The sequence below is a fragment of the Coffea arabica genome, chromosome 10c, assembly GCF_036785885.1.
Source record: "Coffea arabica cultivar ET-39 chromosome 10c, Coffea Arabica ET-39 HiFi, whole genome shotgun sequence".
NCBI lineage: Eukaryota > Viridiplantae > Streptophyta > Magnoliopsida > Gentianales > Rubiaceae > Coffea > Coffea arabica.
This window is the reverse complement of record NC_092329.1, coordinates 8,941,801-8,954,207: the sequence shown is the minus strand read 5'-3', so window position 1 is coordinate 8,954,207 and position 12,407 is coordinate 8,941,801.

Here is a 12,407-nt window from a genome sequence, read left to right as displayed (position 1 = left end):
ACATAATTGACATATTAATATTACTATAATTTATATATATAATATACATAATTGAAATATACATATTAATATATATTAATATACATGTTATAAAACAAAATTGAAATAAATATATTTATAAATTTATATAAATATATTTATAAATATATTTATAAATTTATATCAATATATAAATAAATATATTTATATATTTATGTAAATATAAATATAAATAAATTTATAAATATATACATAAATATTTTTTAAACAAAAATATTTATATATAAATATATATTATTTATTTCAATTGATATAATATACATAATTGAAATATACATATTAATATTACTATAATTTATATATATAATATACATAATTGAAATATACATATTAATATATATTAATATACATGTTATAAAACAAAATTGAAATAAATATATTTATAAATTTATATAAATATATAAATATATAAATAAATATATTTATATATTTATGTAAATATAAATATAAATAAATTTATAAATATATACATAAATATATTTTAAACAAAAATATTTATATATAAATATATATTATTTATTTCAATTGATATAATATACATAATTGAAATATACATATTAATATTACTATAATTTATATATATAATATACATAATTGAAATATACATATTATTATATATTAATATACATATTATAAAACAAAATTGAAATAAATATATTTATAAATTTATATAAATATATATAAATAAATATATTTATAAAATTATATAAATATATATATAAATAAATATATTTATATATTTATATAAATATAAATATAAAATATATTTATAAATATTTATAAATATATTTTAAACAGAAAATTAATATTTATATATGAATATATATATTGTGGATGGGTATGTGGGAAAAGCATTTGAACGAGGAAGAAGAAAGATATGAAAAGAAAAAAGAAATTAAAGGTAAAAAATTGATTATTAAATTTGATACCCATTCCTTACCAATATTTACCAAGCACCCCCATTTGTAATCATACCTTTGTCCAAAACCCATACTAAGTTTTTTTGTATGATTCCAATTACAATTCCAATTCTTAAGCTTGAACCAAGCGCCCCCTAAGTGTTACAGTGTACATGATTCATGACAATTAAAATATTTTTAAGGGAAAATCGTCCAAAATGTCCCTCATATTTTGTAAAATGACTTTTTTCGTCCCTCACTTTTAAAAGTGTAATTTTATATCCCTTAAATATTTACATCGGTCAAATTTAGTTTCTAACTAGGTTTCCGATCATTTTTTCACCGGAATTCACCACGTGCAAGGCACGTGATCATTTTTAAAGGGTAAATTTGTCAAATTATATTTTACATAATCTAATCTATAGTCCTCCACATTTTATAAAACAAAATTTTCTTCCCTCAGATTTTATAAAATAATTTTTTCATCCCTCACATTTCAAAAAAAGAATATTTCCATCCCTCACTAATTATGTGTGTGAGGGAAACTCTAAAAAATATATATGTGTGTGAATACATTTTGTTTAAACACATGTATATGTCTATTTGATTTTGCTTAATAATACGAATAGCATAAATATATGTATGTATCTATTTGATTTCACTTAACAATACGAATACCATATATTATACGTGATCATTTGATTCCATCTGGTATTAGCTAGTAAAAAATCTTGCATTCATTATCAAGTTGGCCAATAAAGCTATTTTCGGTCAAAATACAAAAAGAATATGCAAATTAAGGTTCTATTGGTAAATATTAGTCATAATCATAAAAAAGAGATGATAGCCTACAAGTTGGCCCCAATTACATACATGTGTTTATGCTATTATTATTAAGCAAAATCAAATAGACATATACATGTGTTTAAAAAAAATGTATTCACACACATAATTAGTGAGAAATGAAAATTTCATTTTTTGAAATATGAGGGATAAAGAAATTCATTTTGCGAAATGTAAGGAATAAAAAAATCATTTTATAAAATGTGAAGGATGAAAAAAATTATTTTATAAAATGTGGAGGATTATAGATCAAATTATGTAAAATATAATTTGACAAATTTACCCTTAAAAAATGATCACTTGCCTTGCACATGATGGATTCCGGCCAAAAAATGATCGGAAACCTAGTTAGGGACTAAATTTGACCGATGTGAATATGTAAGGGATATAAAATTACACTTTTAAAAGTGAAGGACGAAAAAAGTTATTTTACAAAATGTGAGGGACGTTTTGGACAATTTTTCCTATTTTTAATTTCAATTTCAATTTTTGCATCTAATGATGTACGGAGAATTTTAGAAACCCCCTTGAGATTTCTCATAGCCGCACTCCCCTCCTGTGAGGTTTTCAAAATATTAGAGACATCCCTAGAAGTAAGTATCTAGTACCAAATCCAACCTAATTCAAAAGGACAAACAATAAAAAAAATTTTGGGAGATAGAGAGAGAAAACAGCCTGGTACAACAAATTCCCTCAAGTCTTGCATTAGTGAGATAACTAGTTTTGTACCCGTTCATTGAATGGGAATCGTCGAAAAATAATGAACTTTAGTCAATTTATAAAAATGTCGATATAAAATACATATTTAATGTATAATTTATTATAACTTGTCTTAAGTATATTACTATGTGTGCATTGTAATGTAAAGTATTCTTATAATATAAATTTGAATATCTAATTCAGTGAATTATAATTTAAAAATAGAAAAAATAACATTCAACAATATCATAACATTCAAAAACTTGAAAATAAATAAAAAGTGCAGTAAATAGTATCAAATAATATTCTACTATTCAGAAACTTGTTTTTTTTTCTGTTTGAATATTCTCCTCGATTTGTCCGTGCAAATCAGCATTTATTGATTTTCTATTATCACTGAATGATAGCAAAGTAGGATAACTAAGTATAAAAAAAATAAATGATGTATCGCATTCAAGTTTGTGTATAACAATACGTAAAGATTATAATTAAGGGCCAAAGTCTTTTAATTAACTAATGAATTTGCAAATATATCTAATAGAGATATTTTTGTCTCTTGTATTTATATCGCATTACTTTCCAGTATCTTTTGTTTTTGGTTGTTTTTCCTGAAGACAAATTAACAAACATCGTAGTGTATGATCACAAAAATCAATTAACAAACATGTTAGAAAAAATCCTACAAAAATAACGATGAAAGTACTTGTTTAAATCCTATGTCTTCATACAAAACAAATAGAAAATAAAACAAAAAAAAACAAAATTCAAGATCTGTTACTAAGCTCTTACAATTGAAGATCAACATGCCTTTTTAAAAATATATATATATATATATATATATTGAAAGAAGATGTATCTGATAATCAAGAGGAGTGAAAACCCAAAATTGATACTTTAATATGCCAATCGCTTGCACTGGAAATATCTAACCATGAATTTGATGCTTGAAATCAATATATTAGAGGCTATATTTAGTATAGACATAGGAAATAAGAATTGATAAGAATACGAAGAAATATTGATAAGAACATTAAAAGTATGTTTATCTTAATTTAAGTTACTTAAAGTACGTAACTTTGGGTAGGAAATAAGAATCCTATAATATTAAGAATTCTTATAAGAAATAAAACCATAATCGCCCAAATAACTTTGGGTAGGAAATAAGACCTTATGTGACCCGTACTATGCACGTACATAAACCTGTACGTAATGAATTTACAAATTCGTTATCAAGATAGATTTTACCGACTTTAAAATACCACCTCCACTATATCGAGTCCTTTAAGTGCATGGATTCCTATAATGTGGGTCCACACACAAAATATTTTCTACCATCTGGGCAAAGATGTATTGTGATTAAGGAATTATTAGCCGAAATATGTTAAAAAAAAGACAGGCGGAGGACACTACGGACGAACGGAGGCCTTTCTCTTGGATTGGAGGACACTACGGACGGAGGGTCGGGTAGGGGCCTTCAGGGTGCAAAACTTCAACAAATATCTAATGTTTTATCTCATCTTTCTTTAGCTATGATAATGGGATTTTATTTCTTTGGTTGATGACACTCCATTTTCTTTATGGACTTTTCCAGAAATTTTCAATCAGATGAAGTGTCATTTCTCTTTATACATCAATTATGCATGGGGACTGTGAGTCTTGTAAAAACTTTCTCGGGCTAACTTTCTTTAATTTGATTGTTTGTATGTTGTTCTATATATGGGTAGATTTATCTTAAAATAAAAAGGATCTATGATGAAACTGTTAAAAAAAAAAAGAATAGGACACTATAAAAAAATATATTATCATTTATTCCTATATATCTAATAGAGGAGATTTATGTCTCTTTTATTTATATCGCATTACTTTCCGGTTCCTTTTTTGGGTAGAAAATAAGAATCATATAATATTAAGAATTTTTACAGGAAATAAGAATTGATATATATCCAAACAAAAAAGGAGTAAGTCACGTAGAAAACTACTTGCCGTCTCGTTAAGTCAATTAGGAAAGAGAAAATATGAAGGGATAAGTATGAGGATACGACTTTATTATATATATATATATATGATTTCATATAAACAGTATCTAGGGAATTTAACAAGAATAAAATTTTAGAGGAGGTTTCAAAAATAGAAAATCAGGTAAGCATAATCTGCCATACACAAATAACAACTGTATCAACATAAGTTACCAAAGAATAAAAAATTTTCAGTACAAAATTCTTAGAGACTAACCTGAAGATGTGATTTAAAGAGCTCTTAAATCCTCTGCAATAAAGGTGACAATCTTCACATATAGTTTAAAAACCACTGCTTCTCTTACTCCAAATGAAGTGACTCTTATTCTTACAGCTTTCTATGCCATAAATCAACTAGAAAATGATGCCTGAATTTGGTGACTTTTTTCTCATGGTATTTTAGATATTATTTGCACTTTTAAATTATCATTAATTCAGTGAACCATATTTGTAACTAATTTAAGTATATTTTGTACAAATAATTGTGAAATATCTAATAAGTTATGTGGGTATTTGAGTCATTTCGCCCATGATTATGTAAGACAATGAGACCTAATGTTCTACCAAGAGAGGTCCCTAATATTTTGAAAATTTCAGAAGAGCAGAGTGAGACTGTCAAAAATTTCAGGGGAGGTTTTTGAAATTATCCCTTAAATGTATGACAACGAAAAAATGTTTTATTTTAGGTAACCGATTGTTGTCTCCTTCTCTCTTGAATTATTTTTTCCAACTTCTCTACAGAACTCTTTTAGTGAAAATCTCTCATAACTCTCACATGGGAGAGAAACTAGACAAATTTGGTCTTTTTCTATAAGACGAAGCCATCCCTCTAGTTTTTTTCGTTTTCTTTACTTCAATAAAATCTTTCTTAGGGTTTTATACTAAGAGTTTTTCCTTGTGAGAGTTTCTTTTTTTTAGTTTTTTGTCTTTTTTGGAGAAATTTGATAATTTTTATATTCAGTTTTTCATGTCTATAATTTCTCTCTTTATCATTGCCAGATCTAAACTTTTCTTGGAATTTGAACCAATTATCAATCATATCTAACTATTAGAAAACATGCACAAAACTATTAGGTTACAATAATTCATCTAGATAGCAAATATATTGAGCCATCATTGTTTTGTGACGTACAAATTTACAATAATTCAAACATGACCTCATAATATTTTATTTTTCAAGATCGCATAAGTTATACTATATGATTTCTCCATTCCCACTTTTTAAATTCCACCCACTTTCACGCTTTTTTTTTTTTTAAAAAAAAAACTTTATATGATTTCGAAATGGAAAAGGATTAACATTGAGTCCTATTCTCCTTGTCTACTCAGTTATCAAATGTATTTGTCCAAGAATGGATTGGCGGAGAAATAGTATGAAATGCACTTAAATTATCAATCATGTAGATTGTGATGAGTAGTCATTCATCGTTGTATTTACACTAATAAAGACAGCCATTAATGAGTAGAGCCACTGCTTGTACGACAAATAAATAAGTCTTGTTTTTCCTCCTTGGAATTTTTCGGAAACATCAGATATGGACAGCTTATCGACCTAGGAATAACGGAAAAGGGGGATGGCTGTACTTAGAATTAGAAACTATATGATGATTATATGGCTTGAATCGAATAAACACCCAAATAAAAATCAACAAGTGGAAACCAAGAAGAAAGAAAATCTTAGAGTCCGTTTGAATTATTATTTTCTAGAGTTCTCGTAGATAAATGTATTATAGTGATCTTATATATGTGAAATAAAAATATGATTAAAAAATATAGTCACAAAAAACATAAAAGATTTTTTTGAAGGAAAATGATAATCAAAACCAGGCAAGCCGGAATCGAAGTTCAAAGTGCTTGGCAGCTGGAGAGCCTATAATCGGTCGAAAGTTGCAGAAAACGTGCGGGTAGCAATTTGCTCATTTCCTTCGAATGTCCACACCCAATAAAGCTACTACACGTAAGTTGGCATTTGCCACCAGAAAAGTCTTGATATATTAATGCTATTATACGGTACTGGATGGCATTGGCATTCAACAAGGATTAGCTGCTAGGACTTTGTTAGAAGAACAGCTGCTAGGTCTTGGACACCAGAAATGAATGCTTGGTGTAGACGTGATTAAACATGTCCCAGAAATGAATGCTTGGTGTAGACGTGATTAAACATGTCCCAGAAATGAAGAAAGTGAATTTTTTGAGAGTTTGTCTAAAACTTACTGTAGCTTATTGTAGAAATTTTAAAAAATTTTTTTGAATATTTTGAAGTGTATAGTTTAAAAACTTTGAGAAAATTTTTGAGATTACTGTAGCTAAAGTTTTTAAAAAACTTGTAGCAGACAAACTTGGCAAATCTAATAAATGAAAATTATTGATAGTCTAATAAATGAAAATTATTGATAAAATAATAGTGAAAGTACAATTAACAAAATGAGGAAGGTGCAATTAACATTTTTCATCATTTATATACTAGCACATAGTTGGTATTAGACCTATTTATTTCAAATTTATTGTTCTAACATCTATCATATCTGTCCGTAATTACTCTCTCCCTAATTTTCCCCTACTCCCGTCATCAACTTACGGACATGGACAGATTCCCTAATTGATTAAGATTTTGATATCAACTATATATTTCTAGAATCACTCATTTCTTCTACTCCTAATTGATATTCACTTTCTTATAATAATTTTCTTTTCTGAAATAATATACTTTCAGAGTTTCATTCTTATTTAATAACTTTAGCACATGATTTTCCAATAAATGGTAATTAATATGCTAATTGTTTCGTTATTTCTATTGTAACTACCCTTTCCTTTCATAAATATAAGAGATAGTACTATTGCAATGGCGGGTTATTTATGCGTTATCATTATCCAAAAAATTTAGTATCAGAACAAGGTTTCCATTTAAAGACTCCAAATTAATGAATTATTTTAGGATTAATATTTCTTACACTATTAGTTTATATGGTTGGATGAATGCCCCATCATCTAAATTTGAATTTAAACATCAAATTTTGTATATGTTGCATGTATCTACACCCGCTAGTGTATACACTGTTAGTATATAAAAGATTTATCATTTATTTTATGAGTAAATCTTATATACATTGATAGTGTATATACTATCATCATTAGATCATGACATATGTACAAAAGTTAGATTGTAAATTCAAATTTTGAATAGTTATTTATAATTCAAGGCTAATAGTATATAGAAAAGATTAATCCTTATTTTTATTCCTTGCTTTGTATGTATGCCTTCTTGATATCATTTTTAATCTTAGGTTTTAATTTTTTGAGAAATTGATCTTAATTTGTAAACCATTTAAATGCAAGCAGGAGCAACTAATATGGGCTAAACATGCACATAGTAATCTTACACAAAAGTAGGTGTATTGATAAGCGCTCAACAATACAAATTCCAAAATTTCGAAGCGTAGTAAAATCTACTTTTCAATTTCAGGTTTTTTTCTTTTCTAATTACTTCTTGTAAATGATTAGATACAGAAAATTTGTAGAAAAAGGTCAAAAGTATTGTAACTTTCTAATTTTTAGTGGGAATGTGTTTCATTTATCCACCTTTTTAACCAAAATAACTTCCTGTCTAAATTTAGTAGTCACCAAAATAACCATCCACGTCACGAAAAAGCTAAGCATTAGAAGTAGTATTTTTGAGACTTAGGTTCCGTTTGATAAAATTAAATCTGAATTCTGAAGTCTGAATTATGAAATCTGAATACTGAAACTAGGGGTGTGCATCCGGTGTAAAAGCGGTAATTCGGTGCAATGAATTCGGTGAATTCAGTTATTCGACTTATAGAAATTTAAACCGTTTTCAATTTCGAATTGGCCATAACCAAATTCATTCCGCAACCGATTTCAAATTCAAAAATGGTAATGAATTCGGTCTAACAGAATTCATCTATTTAAAAAAAAACTAATTTTTTAAAAATTATTACTGATTTGATCTCCAAATTTATTCATAATTTAACACATTACTTATGTTCTAATCATTTTGTGGTTTAATTTAATTGGCATTTATTTGATCACTTATACCTAGAATCCTTAGTCGATGATTTAAGGAACATATATAAAAAGTGATTAATTTAAACTAGAATAAACCTTAGACTGTACAATAATTAATGATAATTTATGAATTTATAATTTACAATGATTAATAATAAGTAATATTAGTTACAAACTTACAAATTACAATTATTAGTGATAAGTTATATTAGTTACAAACTTATAATTTATTTCAAATCAAAATAAAACTTATTTACTTACATATATTATTGTAAAAGTCAATACACTAATACATTGAGTTTGTTTGGATAAGAGTTTATTTGGATGATTTATTTGAGATAATTACTGTAACACTTTTTATGATGTGATGTATGTGAGATAAAAAGGTGATTGGGAAGATAAAAAAGTGGTTGAAATTTGTGAAGTAAATTTTTTTATTTGAAATCAAGCCAATCCAAACAAACTCACATGCATTCACTTACACTGCTTAGTTGTCTTGTCTATACTTAAAACCTTAAGATTAGTGAATAGATAATATGAATTTTTATGTTAAATATGTAATATAAATTTAGAGCACACTAATGCTTGCAAGTTACAGATTACGCATTCAAATATTCAATAATTCAAATATGAATGATCAATGATGTATCAAATTACCAATATCTAAATTCTAATTACTAATTATATTTATTGTTTAATATTTAGTATTATATCTAATTCTAGTCATGTTACTCATGTATAAAATACTAAGTAGTTATCTTATATTGTTATGTATTACCATATATTTGTATTATTATAGTCATATAACAATTAACAAATACTAAAATAATATATTGTACGTTATTATATATTATTATTATTATAAGTACATGATATGATGATAATACCATATATTAATTATTATTAATAGCATTTACCTATATAATATAATAATATATTAGTAATATATACTAATACTAAATAGCATTTATCTATATATTATATAATTTTATATACCAATTTGGTATTCGAATGTGGTAATGTGGTACCCTATTTCAATTACCGAATTTGAATACGAAATCGGTTATTACCAAATTCATAATCTCATTACCTATTTCATACCATATTAGAATTCGGTGAATTCAGTATGTACCGAATTTGTACCAAATTACCAAATACCCAATTTCAAATTACCGAATTGAATTTGAATTCGGTATGAACCGAATTTGCTCACCCCTAACTGAAACAATTAATTTGCCGAATTTTAAGCACCGAAAAGAAATATATGAATGTCTGAATTTTAATGTTAAACCTATTTATACGGTTTGATAAACATTTATAACTAAATACTTAATAAGTTAAATTTGACAAATTTGCCCTTATATTTTTCATCCAAAAAAGAAATAGAACCTATGATTTAATTAGCTAAAAATGTTAGGTATGAAAATGATAATATATATTTTTAATCAAATTAATATAAAAGATGAAATATATTATATGAGTATGAATAAGATGTGAAAATCATTCAAAAAGGAAAAAAAATAGAAAATCATTAGATAGAGAATATTAGATTGTTTAATTAAATAAGAATTTTGAACATAATTAACAAACAAGGGTAGATTTGGTAAATAAGATAAGGTAATTGAAGTAATTCTAGTGATTCTTATCAGAATTAAGCATTCAGTTAGGATTCTTGTGCTGAAAAAAATATACACAAGTTCAGCACTACTTAACAAGTTCAGCAAATGGATTTTCATTTATCAAACACTCAAAACATCTGAATGTCTGAAAAAATTCAGATTCAGCACTTTTTTATGTTATCAAACAGACCCTTAAATGAAAATCTTTTCTACAATTAATATAAACAAGAAACTAATGGAAAATCTTATATTCCTCAGTGTCTGTACATATATACATACTTTTGTATGTATTAATTGTGAAAACATTAGAGTCAATATTATTATCCTCGTTTAAGTTGTTGTTGTCATTTCCAGGTTGTACAAGAAGTTACTAAACATGAAACTCTCTACTGAAAATCCTGACTACGTCTGGTAATTATGTGGTAACATAGTCGGAAGATGAAAGTAAAATGAAGGTTATTTGATAGTACATATCTAGAAAAAACCAAAGATGAAACTGATAAAAATTTGATTAAGAATTATTTTTAGTCAAAGTGATACGGTTCTCGATCAACTCGTTTCGAGACATGTAGCACGCTTGCCCAAGGATCTAGTGAGGTTGTCTAACGCTTGGATTGTGGAACCTAAAACCAAAACGGACTACACGAATTGATTGAAGGTGGTAGAATGACGACTCCAATTGAGGTGAATACTCCAGTGGATAGGTTGGTAGAACAATCAAGGACAATACGCAAGATTGCTCAAGAACCTTTGCCTAGCAAGTTAAGGTTCGAATGCTCTCAATAATTTGAACAGAAACAAATCAGAATTTTATTATCAAATTGTGTACGCCCAACAGTACATGAAGGAGCCTTTTTATAGGCTAGAAACTTAGGAGCCTAATCCATTTGAGACAAGGATTTGCGGCCCATCTTCCTAACACTAGCAAGAGTAATTCGGTCCATATTTATATGAGTTGGGCCGACTTATTTAACTCCACTAATTAACAAGACTATCGAATTAAAACATGACATCATAATAACCAATCCAACTAACAAAACCAGTGGCTAACATTACTAGTGCCCGGCCCAAGTAGCGAAGGCCAAATTAGCAACTTCCAAGCTTTTAATGTTCCTATGGACCCTTTGTTCATCATTCGGCCTCAAATCCGTGCACACATCACAAGGTCATCAAAATTGATACCGAAGATCAATTCAATTCGCTTTACGTGGACCAGTAAATCACTAGTTTGAGTCTCGGGTGGAGAACCATTATTGATTCCTTTGGAAAAAAGAATAACAAAAAAAAGTCACCAAACTAAAATCGGGTATCTTATTCAATTTTTCTTTTCTTTTTGTGGCTTTGCATGTCAGCATTTTTCATTAACTTTCTGTAAGAGTGCATTAATGCAAATACAATAGGAGATATTTGGAATAATATTTTGACAAAAATACTGTAGCAATTTTTGTAATGTGATGTGAATGAGATAAAAAGGTAGTTGAAAAAAAATAAAAGATAGTTAGAAAACGTGTTTAGATGCAATGAAAAAAATTTGCAATTAAACCTCTATACAAACATCCTCTTTATCAAGAATTAATTAAAAGTATAAGAGGTCAAGAAGGTCTTGATCTAGTAGTTAAAATTAAAACTCTTAAATTCAAAGGTCCTAGGTTCTAAATTACTTTTCCTCCCCATGCTTTTTAATTCTATCCCTCCCTTGTTAGAAAAAATTTTTGAAAAAAAATTAAAAGAATAGGAGATATGCAAGATGAGATTAATCCTATTCACTGTGTATCGCACTACAAAGTTAACTACCAAAATATATTCCCGACAAAAGAAAATCAACATGAGATTGTTTTTCTTTATATTTGAAATATATATAATTAAAAAAATATATTTATGATACAAGTAAAATAATATTTTGAAAAAAATATGTAATCCAGATTCCAGACATACCCATTGTCTTTAGTTCTTAAATATGTAGGGACATTTATGCATACAGCACAAGTCCAACCGGGCGTCCACATAGATGCTGACATGGGAAACTTCTGTAGTTATGCTCTTAAATATGTAGCAATTCAAAATGTTGCCCCATTTAGGAGACTATTTGTTGATTACTCATCTTTCTGCATGTTTGGTGCATATATCACCTTTTTTTTAGGTGGCTAAATTCCTTTTTTTCCCAACAAACGAGGTGGGTAAATTCAATTTGGTAGGAAAAAGATACAATGTAGATGTTTTTATATTGCATGAATTTTTGTACTTTCTCAAAACGCAAAATTACTTGA